At 49.0% G+C, this 13,712-nt stretch overlaps 1 pseudogene; it reads right to left on the reverse strand.

Annotated features, from left to right (window-relative positions):
• The window catches only part of LOC138528800 (steryl-sulfatase-like), a 2,216,653-nt pseudogene that overhangs the window by 2,062,676 nt on the left and 140,265 nt on the right, over window positions 1–13,712 (reverse strand).

The following is a 13,712-nucleotide window of genomic DNA, read 5'->3' on the forward strand; positions in this document are numbered from 1 at the left end:
GTCCAGAAGGAGCCACAGAGCAAACCCTAGAAGGAAAGCAGCAGCGGGCGCTCACTGGAGGAGCCGCAGAGTGTCCAGCAGTCCAGAAGGAGCCATGGAGCATGCCCCAGGAGGGAGGCGGCAGCGGGCGCTCACTAGAGGAGCCATGGGGAGCCAGCAGTCCAGAAGGAGCCACGGAGCAGGCCCAGGAGGGAGATGGCAGCAGGCACTCACTGGAGGAGCTGCGAGTATCCAGCAGTCCAGAAGGAGCCACGGAGCAGGCCCCAGTAGGGAGGCGGTAGCGGGCGCTCACTGGAGGAGCCGCGGGACCAGCAGTCCAGAAGGAGCCACAGAGCAGGCCCAGGTGGGAGGCGGCAGTGGGCGCTCAAAGGAGGAGCAGGCCACATGCTGAAGGAGACACGGAGCAGGTTCTGGAAGGAAGGCGGAGGCAGGAACATGCACCGTAGGAGCAATCTGAAGACAAGATGAGAGGCAGCAGCGGGCTAGTCACTGAAGGAGCCACGGAGTGGATCCTGGAAAGAATGCAGCAGCGGGAACGTTCACAGGAAGCGCAGACCGGAGTCCAGATGGTAGGCAGCCACAACCCGCTCACTGGAACAGCCAGAGAGGGATCACCATAGGCCGCATGCACCAGCTCTGAGAAGCGAGTAGGCAGGCCCGAATGCACAGGAGAGCCGTTACTCAGGAAGAAGGGTCCGGATCGTGGTGAGGCTCGGTATGGAGGTGCTCAGGAAGTAAGAGCGTAGAGATGTTACGGTAAGAGCCAAAGAAATTGTAAAAAATGCTGATTTTTAGTTTGAATCAGCCTGAGATCAGGGAGACGTCGCTTCAGGCGACCAAGCTTCTGCGCCCCCTGGTGGAGGCAAATGACGTTTTCTAAACCCAGGGATTCACATTTATTTTTATTTTTATTGGGTTATGAAGTACTAATGTGTGCATAATAATTACATGATCCATAAATTTAGTAATTTGACTTACCTCTTCATAAAGTGTATTACCTCATCTGTTAATCTTTGTGTAAGGCCTTCATAGATTAAGGGTTGCTGAATGACCTCCTGGTTCCTCATAAGGATACAATTCAAGTATCTTAAGTTCCATAAGAACAAAAAGCCAAGGCCAAGTGAAGACGCGATTATCAAACTTGCGTAGAGGGCAAGTACTTTCCAGGGTACCGCGATGAGTCCAATCAAATGAAGGATGACAAGGCCTATCAGAGCCGTACTGATGATCATAAGAGGCCGCCTCACCACACTGGGAAGCCCTTTTCTGAACACACTTCCATGGCCAGGTTTGCAGTCTTTGAGGTTGGTCATCGACAGACCATAAAAATAATCAAAGCCGTGACTGAGTGGGTGGTGGCAGAAGTCATCTCTACTGCCACAGTTTAATCCGAGGTGCCACTTCCCTACACAAGGAGAAAGAATGAAGGAGACATGTTTACCTGGTGCCATTTTGCAGACAGTTATCAATCGCAGTTAGCCATTGCATCAGTATGAATATCATTTTGAATTAAAATGTAATATTTCCAAAAGTAAAATATTACATGGCTTTGTTGCTTAGTGCAATGTTACCAGTACAACAGAATTGCTACAATTGGTGGTATTACACATGTACTCTTGTAAAAGCTTGAGCACCTGTAAACACACATGATTGCGGCTGGTTATACAAGCATGATCGGTTTAGATTCCAAGCAAGTGGTCTACAGTGATAACGAGTGAACAGAGGTTTTAGTTCCCTCGCGCACAGGATAATGAGCACGGAGACATTCATTGCCAGTCCTGATAGCTGCATAACTCTATCACCCACCTACTAACTCTGATACTCCAGATTTCTAGAATGTTCGAGCCGTAGGTAGTTAAGTGATGGAGAGTGACAGACAAAAAGGAGGTTTATAAGAGAAGGGCGCCTGTATGTGGATCAGCTAACTTGACTCGTGGCTTCAGTGTGCATCAGTTGCAGTGCACATATGCTGTGCCACGCCATGTAACTGTAAAAAAAAAACAGTTTCTGTGCAGGCACTGCTCGTTGGCAGCTGCAAGTGTTAGGGCCAAAGGCAAAGCCAATGATTTGTCACATTGTGTTCTACCGTTAATAATGTCATCTCAGGTCTGTCGGCGCTGACAATGAGTGCATTGGCCTGTCCATGCACAGGAGGCCAGGACCCCCGCCCCTTTACTGCTATCCTTAACTTCACACCTATACTTCTCCCATAGGAGTCAGAAGAGTCCCAGGGACCCTCAATCTCCAACTTCCAAAGAGCACCCTGGTGGCACTTGCTGAATGTGCAGTGCCTGAGGGTGGCGCACAATTAGCATACGCCAATAGGGACTGTCTGTCCAAGCACATGCTTGGATAATACACACAGGTGCAGGTTCAGGATTACACTAGTGCAGCCCCTGCAGGTCAAACAGCATAATGGGCCACCTGGACAGAGCAAAACGTTCTAAAATGTAGCTCCTGGCTTCTCCACCCTCTCCTCTGGAAAACATTATCAGGTTTTCAACATAACCAGCTATCGACTTTCACCCATACGCCTCCAACAGGTCCTCTTTGGCACACGCATTCAAATGGTAAGCTCTGAAGTGGGAGAATGGGATAACACCCTCCCCCCAATCTCATCCAGGCCATGGCCTAGGGGATCATGGCCCAGGCACCCCCCACAAGAGGAGTTTGCTTATTTACCAGATGACAAAGTATCCTGCTTCAAAAACATGCATATACGAAGAGTTTGCCCACTAGCACGCCGGGTCAAGCCGACACCTGCGACATGGATCAGCTCGACTAGAACAACAGCTGCAAGTATTCACATCGTTAGAGATGCCATGACGACATAGCCAACAGACAAGAACACACATGCCACCATGCACATTGGTCACTCACACACCAACCAACTTGCTACCTATCACTATGAAGATGCCACCATGTTTATGTAATGCTGCGTATGACACTCTGTCACCATGCGACCCCCATAGTATGGATTATGTACCGCCACCCACAAACTAGGCCCAAGTAGGCCACAAGCAAGAGTCCCCAGGCAGGAGCCATGCAAAAGAAAATCCTCCCAGAACGAAATGCAAGTGCTGACCATGTAGAACGAACTCCAACGAGAGCCCACAGCCAAGGCCACAATGTTGCAACCCGCATGCCGCGTGCCCAGCGCCAAGGTTATGCCTACAGGTGCCAAGCCCTCAGAGACAAAATACAAAATCGAATGCTCATAATTCTACTCCAGCTACGGTCTCCCCGCACGTGACTAAGCCGAACTGACAAGGTGCCAAGCGTACGAGACAGAGAACCGCCAGGGTCCCACGTCTGGGACACAATCTGCAACAATGAAGCAACAAGTTGGACACCTACAGCGATGGGAAAGACCTGCTCACCAGCCCATAAGCAGACCTGTCCATTGTCCACACAAACACATAGTTGCACATTGTTGCTAATGTCAGGTACACCGCGAGCTGGGAACGACGATGGTCCCAGGCTTGGGGGCTTGCGGGAGAACCAATCAGAATACAGGGGGGCTCATCACTGACGCTATTACTCTTAGCCAATCGCCAAAGGTCCCCTTGTAACAATTCCAATGTAACAACTGTTAGGGACAGCCCAAGTGTACCACCTGACCCGTCCTCATCCACTAACATTTCTTCCCATAGGGTATCCATACTAACCCTACCACTCAGGGAACCAACCCGAAGTGGTGATAGGTTTTGTGATGATTTTCCCAGGTGACGCAAGTAGCGTGTCATACTGCTATAAAAAGGGCCTGAGAGCCCCGTTACTCTAATAAACAGCAGTAGTTACCTTGCTCCTTGTGTGTGTCTCATACTCCTTTTGGGACGCGGGAGGAGTTGGGGCCTCCCCAGCCCCGGAGGTCCGCGGATGGCTCTTCTGGCCCCCGGGAGATCACCCCGACAAGTTGGAGGCACTGCTGAGATCTGTTTGAGGTCTATTACCCTGAGAGCACCATTCCAAGGCCTCTTGCAACGGGGAGACCCGGCAGCGCGGCCCCCTCGGCCGTTGCCCCCTTTTGAGGACTACAGGACCATCGCGGAACTGCGAGAAGACCGGACAGCGCAAACCGGATATTGGCCCTCGAGAGCCGACTTGAGAAGTATCCCGCCTGCGGTTGGTGAGTGTCTAGGCGTGGTCCAGACGAGGGGAGGTGGCGAGCTGCTTTGGAGGGGTGCACGCAGTCGGGCGGCCCCACCTCAAGAGGCTCTTGGTGAATATGACACACCCAACAAGCAATGTAATGATGTGCAGGAGGGGGGAGGAATTGTGAAAAGGGAGGTGGGAGGTGTTTACAGTGTGCTGCAAAAGATTTGATAAATAAGTGCCGATAGACGAGTGAGCGGTGGCTGGACAGGCCCGAGGGCCGTCTTCTACCGCGTCACGGAGTGAATTGGGTGGAGCCGAAAGGTACCACGTGTGGTTGTCAGCAGGCACTGATTTGTTCAGATCGCGGACACCTGTAGGAAGGGGCGTGGCTTTCCTGTAAATTGGCGTTATAGATCAATGAGTAGATGAGGATCCCTACTAATTGAGTGTTAAAGCTTGTTAGGTAGATGAAGTTTCCCCGCAGGTGGTAGCTAGTTTGTTCCCAAGTGCGGAAGACGATTGGCTGGTTATGCTCCCCCAGAGAGGAGGCGTATATTTGCAATTGTATTACTTTTTAGCGGATGGTCGGAAGTCCCCAGTTTACTGGGACAGGTAAAGAAGGTTGATATTGGGAAGAACAAAACTGTAACATGGCCACATACTATGGGTCGGGGTCTGGAGAGAGAGGAAACGCTTTAACTCACCTGTCATGATCTCTGCTTCCAAAAGGTCAGGGTTTTCCCAACTCCCTTGGAAGCAGATCCATAACCCAGGTTCCGAGTGCCAACCAGTCCCAATTGGGACCTTTTGGACCCAGTCCTGGCGCCAGTGGCACCAGGCTCATAAATATGCCCAGTCCCAGCGCTGGAAGCGCCAGGCTCATAATGCTTGGGTGGACTTACCTGCAGCAGACCATGCTGCTTACTTGCCTGCCAGTTGAGCCTCTGATCCTCTTCTGTTTGGAACTACTTTTCCTGTTGGGTGGGGCAGGAGCCACTTCCTAGATTCAGAACACTGGAACTCTTCTGGAAAGCAGGAACTCTTTTCTTAGGCGTGGCTGTGGAAGGAGACACCTAAGCACTACAGGAGGCTATTTAAACCACACCCGATGGATGAATCTTGCTTTGCGTTATTCTGCATCCTCTGCAGCAGAACGCTCATCGTGTCTTCTGCATCTGATCCTGGGCCTAAGGAAAAAGGCTTACCATCCTGAATCCAGTCTTTAGCAACACCTATAAAGACAAGAAAGAACAGGTTAGCATTACGGTCTTCAGTGACAGCTCTTCACTTACCTGGTCCATCGGCTGTCACCAACGCCTCGCGCTGCATTCCGGCATCTGAAAGACAAAGGCTTACCTACTCTTCGTGCGCTCCGGAGGTCTTCACACTGCATTCCGGCATCTGAAAGACAAAAGCTTACCAACTCTTCGCACGCTCCGGAGGCCTTCGGCGCTGCATCCCGCATCTGAAAGACAAAACAAGGTGCGTTTAAAGACATTGGGGAACTTTAATACTCACGTGCCATTACTCCTTTCCACATCTAACCCAGTGGGTATTCCGGCACCCTGCAGCCGCTCCGAACTTTTACCTGCAAAATAAAAAGACAGTTAGAGCGCATCGTGAAGCAGGCAACAAGCGCTTACTTACGTGCTTCCAGGCGCTTCTATTCATCACACGGGCTCCATCTTCAACTCACTTCAGCCCGTCATCCGCCATCGCCGGAACCCTGCAAAACAAGAGACATCATAACTAAAGACTTTAAAGACATTAGAATTACTCGAAACTTACCGTTCGTGCAGTAAACGACGGACAGCAGTCCTCTGAAGTCAAGAGGCCTGCTCCCCTTATCCAGTGAAGAAACTGGTTACAGCACCCTGCCCCGAGGCAGATGGAGAGCACAGCGTTCACTTACCTAAGGTGAGAGCGTTAACCTTTGGGGTTCTACAGGAGAAGAGAAAGGGAAGAAGAGAGAGACATTCAATAACCCAGTTCCTTAATCCCATATTTTCTATCTGCAGACATCTTACCCTTCAAGTCAGACATACAGTGCACAGAGGTCCAGCCCAAAGAGCCAGCCGTGTGTTACACATCACCTTTGAAGATACGGTATACGCCCAGTCAAGACCGGCGCTTCTACGGGAATCAGGTGAGCGTTACAGAACGCAAAGCCTACCACAAAACTCCCGTCCAGGCGCTATGGAAACCTCGGATACCGACCAGCTAGCCCAGTTACTTGGGGAACTAAGGGCAGAAGTGCATGCAGCCCGTCAGGAAACGAACGCTCTAAGAAGGGAACTGATTATTTCCAAGGAGCGAACAGATGATCTCGCTAGACAATTGCTACAGTCACAAGCCGGACAGACCCCGTTACCCGCATCTGGGGGAAATCTTCCTTCTACATCCTCTATGAATCCAGTGCAGATCAACCTACCTGGGAATGTACCTCTGGCTGCGCCCGAACGATTTTCTGGTGACCCAAAGAGGTTTGCAGTATTTATCAATCAGTGCCGGTTGCATTTCTTATGCCAGCCAGCAGCCTTTCCAACTGATCAAGCTAAAGTAGCTTTCGTGCTTTCGTACCTTAGTGGCAATGCGGCAGACTGGTCGATCCCTCTAGTAAATCAAGATGATCCGGTCCTCCATGATTTTCAAGCTTTTCAGCTCAGTATGGAAAAACTGTTCGCAAGACATTCACAGGGGCAGGCCTTGGACAATGAGCTTCTTTCGTTGCGACAAGGTAATCAAGACCTTTTGGCTTATATTGCGTCTTTCAACAGACTGATAGTGGAAACTCAATGGCCTGAGGACAAAAGGATTACGCTGTTTTATAGAGGTCTACGTGGAGAGCTCAAGGATGTGTTAGCCGAAGTAGTGAATCCCCCACAAGATTGTTCGGACTATATAGACTTAGTCGTTCAAATAGATCACAGACTGCAGAACAGGAAGGCCGATCGTTCCAAGTTTGATGCTCGAGTATTTTCCAAACCGCCAACTCCTTCCAAAGGAGTAGACTCCGGGGAACCCATGCAAATAGGGGATCTGAAAGGTCCTCTAACACAAAAGGAGCGGGAAAGGAGAAAACAGTTGCAATTATGCCTCTATTGCGGAAACTCAGGGCACTTTCTTCGAGACTGTCCGGTGAAACCTGCCACGAAGGCAGTAGGAGCTGCAGTTACCAAAGTTACAAACTCTGAGCAGGGAAACGACCTCGCCCGACAAGAATAGAGGTCCTCTTGCCGAGCGTGAAAACCAGTTCCGTGACCTCGCATTTCGTGATACCTATGGTCCTCATTAGCCCTGATAATCCGGATCGATTACATGCAATTGAAGCTTACGTCGACAGCGGTGCCATCGGCAATTATGTGGATCATGAAATGGTTTTGAGGATGAATCTAACTCTTTGTCCCAAGGCTGTAAAGGACGTCATTACTACGGTGGATGGTACGGAGATAGCCTCCGGGCCAGTAACGCATACCACTCAAGAGGTGACGCTAGCAAGTCAAGATGGACACCATGAGAAGATCGTGTTCGATGGGATCAAGGCCCCTCAATTTCAGATTATTCTAGGAATACCTTGGTTAGAGAAACACAATCCTCTGATCGATTGGCGAGCAAGAACGGTCCAGTTTCCAGAATGTGTCTCTACTTGTCACCCTCCACCTGGTGTTGCACTGGCAGCAATTTCTTCAGAGACTCCCCAGTTACCTCCCGAATACCTAGAATACCAAGATGTTTTCCGGAAGGATCAGGCTAACTCTCTACCTCCTCATAGGTCTTATGACTGCCAGATAGACCTGATACCTGGATCTACTCCTCCTTGTAGTAGAATTTATGGCCTCACCGAGCCTGAGAACCATCACCTTCGACAATACCAGGATCAATACCTGGCAAATGGGTTTATTCGTCCTTCCAAGTCCCCTGCTTCTTCAGCTTTGTTCTTCGTTCCAAAAAAGGAAGGAGACCTTAGAACTTGTATAGATTATCGCTCCCTGAACCAGATCACCGTTAAGAATAGATATCCGTTACCTTTGATCCCTGAACTCCTGGACCAAGTCAGAAAAGCATGCATATATACAAAGCTGGATCTTAGAGGAGCTTACCACTTGGTACGAGTAAAAGAGGGCTATTTGAATATCAGGTCATGCCCTTCGGACTTTGCAATGCCCCGGCCGCCTTTCAATATTTTATGAACGATGTCCTCAGAGAGCTCATAGATGTGTGTGTTGTTGTTTACATTGACGACATCCTCGTTTATTCTTCATCGGAATCTGAACATCGGAAACACGTGAAAATGGTCCTCGAAAGATTGCGTCAACACAAACTTTTCGCTAAGTTGGAAAAATGTGTTTTCAACGTGACTGAAGTTGAATTCTTGGGATTCATATTATCACCTGGCGGAGTGCGTATGGATTCAAAGAAGGTCGATGCAGTTCTCAAATGGCCATCACCATCCTCCGTAAAAGGTGTGCAAAGCATGTTAGGCTTTGCTAACTTTTACCGCAGGTTTATCCCCGAATTCTCTCGAATAGTCCAGCCCATCACTGCCTTGTTAAAGAAAAACAAACGTTTTGAATGGTCTACCGAGGCGGAACAAGCTTTCCAGGATTTGAAGACTAAATTTATCTCTGCACCAATCTTAAAACACCCTCGCCCCGAACTCCCCTACATCGTGGAAACTGATGCTTCAAGCCTTGCCATGGGGGCAGTTCTATCACAAAAGGACCCGCTAACTAATCAGTTGCATCCCGTGGCATTTTGGTCCCGCAAATTCTTGCCTCCTGAAATCAATTACACGATTACTGACAAGGAACTTCTGGCTATCAAGTCTGCCTTTAAGGCTTGGCGGCATTATCTGCTGGGGGCCCGACACACCGTTACTGTGATTACGGATCACCGAAACCTGCAATATTTGAAAACCGCAAAAGCCCAATCCTCTAGACAACTCCGTTGGGCATTATTCTTTGCCGAGTTTGACTTCATAATTACCTATCGACCTGGTACAAAGAACGGTAAAGCTGATGCCCTTTCTCGGATGGGAGTGGAAGAACACTTGATCAACCCTAAACCTGTACCAATCATTCCCGAACAAAGAATTCTGGGTGTAATCGCCACAGAATCCATAGAGGAAGTTAAGGATAAAGCCAGGCAACTTGTAACTCCAGCAGACATACAGAATTGGCATCTGCAGGGAAAGGACTTTGCAGTAAAGGACAACTTATTGTATTTCCAAGAACGATTATACCTACCCAGCACAGATTTACAGAAAAAAGTAATCTCTTGTTATCACGATTCTTTAATGGAAGGACATCCCGGTATGGCCAAGACCTCAGAAAAGATCAAGCGCTACTTCTGGTGGCCGTCTTGGAAAAAAGATATCAGAGACTTTATAATGTCCTGTGGAGTATGCGCCCAAAACAAGAGTCGAAAAGAAAGACCAGCAGGCCTTTTACGCCCTATTGACATCCCACCTCGCCCTTGGCATACGCTTTCTATGGACTTCATCACCGATCTACCTCCATGCTCCGGATACAATACGATTCTAGTAATCGTGGACTTATTCTCCAAGATGGCGCATTTCATTCCGCTCAAAGGCTTGCCAACAGCAGCAACTCTGGCCCGAGAATTTCTCGGAAACATCGTCCGACTGCACGGTTTTCCTTCGGTTCTAATTCCGGATCGAGGTAGTCAATTTATTTCTCATTTTTGGCGAAGTTGCTGTCGGTCGGCTCAAATTGATGTGAGACTATCGACCAGTCACCACCCTCAGACCGACGGACAAACCGAGAGGACCAATCAAACTCTGGAACAGTATTTACGCTGCATGCTGCAACAAACTGAAAAAACTTGGAAAGACATCCTTTGGATAGCCGAATATGCCTACAATAACTCTGTCCATTCGGGAACTGGGAAAACCCCGTTTTTTCTTTTGTACGGCAGTCACCCTCGAACCTCGGAGTTGGATCCCCTCCAAGATCTTGAAGCACCAGCAGTAGACTACCTGCATTCTACAATCACCCAAGCCTTTAAGGAAGCTGTTTCTCACCTTCAAAGGGCTAAAGAACAATACAAGAAAGGAGCAGATCAACATCGGAAGGAAGCCCCTCAATATCAAGTAGGAGATCAAGTCTGGTTATCCACCAAATATCTACCTCTAAAAGGGCCACGCACATTCAACCCAAGATACCTTGGTCCCTATTCCATCACTACCATAGTAAACCCAGTAGCGGTCAAGTTGGACTTGCCCCCGCACATGAAGATACATCCGGTCTTGCACGTCTCTCTATTAAAACCCGTGCAACCTCAAACCCGACTAACTAAATCTCCAAAACCTATCCTAGTTGATGGAGAACTCGAGTTTGAAGTCAAAAGCATTCTGGACTCCAAGATCTCCAAATCTAAACTATTTTACCTAATTGACTGGAAAGGCTACGGCCCCCAAGAGAGATCCTGGGAACCTGCTGAATATGTCCACGCTCCTCGCCTAATCAAAAGATTTCACCGAACATTTCCTGACAAGCCAAAACCCCCGGAGAAGCCCGGTTTGGGAGGGGCCTTGAGGGGGGGTACTGTCATGATCTCTGCTTCCAAAAGGTCAGGGTTTTCCCAACTCCCTTGGAAGCAGATCCATAACCCAGGTTCCGAGTGCCAACCAGTCCCAATTGGGACCTTTTGGACCCAGTCCTGGCGCCAGTGGCACCAGGCTCATAAATATGCCCAGTCCCAGCACTGGAAGCGCCGGGCTCATAATGCTTGGGTGGACTTACCTGCAGCAGACCATGCTGCTTACTTGCCTGCCAGTTGAGCCTCTGATCCTCTTCTGTTTGGAACTACTTTTCCTGTTGGGTGGGGCAGGAGCCACTCCCTAGATTCAGAACACTGGAACTCTTCTGGAAAGCAGGAACTCTTTTCTTAGGCGTGGCTGTGGAAGGAGACACCTAAGCACTACAGGAGGCTATTTAAACCACACCCGATGGATGAATCTTGCTTTGCGTTATTCTGCATCCTCTGCAGCAGAACGCTCATCGTGTCTTCTGCATCTGATCCTGGGCCTAAGGAAAAAGGCTTACCATCCTGAATCCAGTCTTTAGCAACACCTATAAAGACAAGAAAGAACAGGTTAGCATTACGGTCTTCAGTGACAGCTCTTCACTTACCTGGTCCATCGGCTGTCACCAACGCCTCGCGCTGCATTCCGGCATCTGAAAGACAAAGGCTTACCTACTCTTCGTGCGCTCCGGAGGTCTTCACACTGCATTCCGGCATCTGAAAGACAAAAGATTACCAACTCTTCGCACGCTCCGGAGGCCTTCGGCGCTGCATCCCGCATCTGAAAGACAAAACAAGGTGCGTTTAAAGACATTGGGGAACTTTAATACTCACGTGCCATTACTCCTTTCCACATCCAACCCAGTGGGAATTCCGGCACCCTGCAGCCGCTCCGAACTTTTACCTGCAAAATAAAAAGACAGTTAGAGCGCATCGTGAAGCAGGCAACAAGCGCTTACTTACGTGCTTCCAGGCGCTTCTATTCATCACACGGGCTCCATCTTCAACTCACTTCAGCCCGTCATCCGCCATCACCGGAACCCTGCAAAACAAGAGACATCATAACTAAAGACTTTAAAGACATTAGAATTACTCGAAACTTACCGTTCGTGCAGTAAACGACGGACAGCAGTCCTCTGAAGTCAAGAGGCCTGCTCCCCTTATCCAGTGAAGAAACTGGTTACAGCACCCTGCCCCGAGGCAGATGGAGAGCACAGCGTTCACTTACCTAAGGTGAGAGCGTTAACCTTTGGGGTTCTACAGGAGAAGAGAAAGGGAAGAAGAGAGAGACATTCAATAACCCAGTTCCTTAATCCCATATTTTCTATCTGCAGACATCTTACCCTTCAAGTCAGACATACAGTGCACAGAGGTCCAGCCCAAAGAGCCAGCCGTGTGTTACACATCACCTTTGAAGATACGGTATACGCCCAGTCAAGACCGGCGCCTCTACGGGAATCAGGTGAGCGTTACATCACCCCTCCAACACATTTGCACGTCACTATCACCGTACAAGGAGAAAATTATCAAGTACTGTATCGACTGGACACAAGGAACAGACAACAAAATACTGACACCATGGCCGCCTAACGGCAGCTTTGACTCATACACCCAACACTCACTATTGACATACATACACAACACGTACAAGGGAAAGAAATTAGCTCACCATATAGAGATGTTTAACTTATGGAAGATGTTTCAGGGAGCCATACCAGGGGCAATGGGGATGTTTACTATGGAAGGGGCAGCAGAGGAGAAAGGGAGCAAAGAAACGAAGGGAGGCAAAGAGGAGAAGGAGAACGGAGGGGGCATGGGCACGGCGAGCAGCAATGCACTATGCGCAGAAGAGAGCAAGCAGGAGAAAGAAGGATCGGGTACAGTATCAGAAGAGAAGGTGAAAAAGGAATGGGCAGAAGATATGCCTCTGGCGAAGGTAGTGAAGAAGGAAGAAGGAGGGTTGTACCGAGTAACGGAATTAAGAGAAGCCGCCAGACAACAACTGACAGCCGCTGAGGGGTAATCAAACCCTGCATACAGCCCTCCACCATATGCCCCTACAGATAGCTACTAGAGGGGGGAGGAGGTGATGAGCGCGATAGACTTAAACTTCACACAGGCAGGAACAAAGGGAGGGAAGAAAAGTGGGGAACACATCACAACCATAGGACCAGACGAATGGGTAGCAGCACAGGTGCTCCTAAAGCTCCGAGGGACACTAACAGGGGAAGAAGAGGACGCATTGAGGAGGATGGCAAAGGATGAAATGGGTATCACACAGACAGGGACCGAGGTGAGTAAGACAAGAGAAGGGCAACTGTCACAGGTAGGGGAAGAAATGCTGGAGGAAAGGTTGGCTGAATTAAGAGACGCACGAAGTGCACTGATCAGACAGTTCGAGCAAGAAAAACAAGGAAGGAAGAAGAAGAGAAAGGAGAATAGGGACGAGCAGGAGAGGATGAAGGAACGAATGGAAGAGAGGAAGAAGGAAGCAGAGCGGATGAAAGCAATAGCAGAGAGGGTGTCACGAGCGGAGCAATGAGAAATGAAACAGAGGGAGGAACAGAAAGAAAGGGAAATGGAACTGTGGAAAAAGAAAATACTATCTGAAAGCGCCCGGAAATATGAAGAAGGTAAAGTAATAGAGAGCATATTAAAAAGGTAAAGGGCCAAATGGGAAAGGAAGGAAGAGGAAGAAAGGATTTAGCGAAGGTAAGTGTGGAGGAGTTGGAAGAACTAAAAAGGAAGAGAGCGGAAATAGGTGGTGAAATAATAGGGGAAAAGGATGAGGAGAATAGCGATAGGAGGGTGGAGCACAGAGTAAGAACATACACACGCCAGGATTCTGAAGTGCCTACAACATCAACACAAGGAGCAGCTGTTAAAGGAGGAGAGCACAAGGAAGCAGACTTAATAGATTTAAGGGCGGTGACAGTGGGTGGAAAATGCACAGAGTGGGGATTGTCTTTTCCTGATGGATTTTGCAGCGAGGAGGAAGAATGTTTAGGAAAAAATGGAGGAGATGACAATGGGGAAAGTTTAGACAAACTGTACAGTACACGCACCAA

The sequence above is a fragment of the Ambystoma mexicanum genome, chromosome 7q (genome assembly GCF_040938575.1).
Source record: "Ambystoma mexicanum isolate Mex_15411 chromosome 7q, UKY_AmexF1_1, whole genome shotgun sequence".
Taxonomy (NCBI): Eukaryota; Metazoa; Chordata; class Amphibia; order Caudata; family Ambystomatidae; genus Ambystoma; species Ambystoma mexicanum.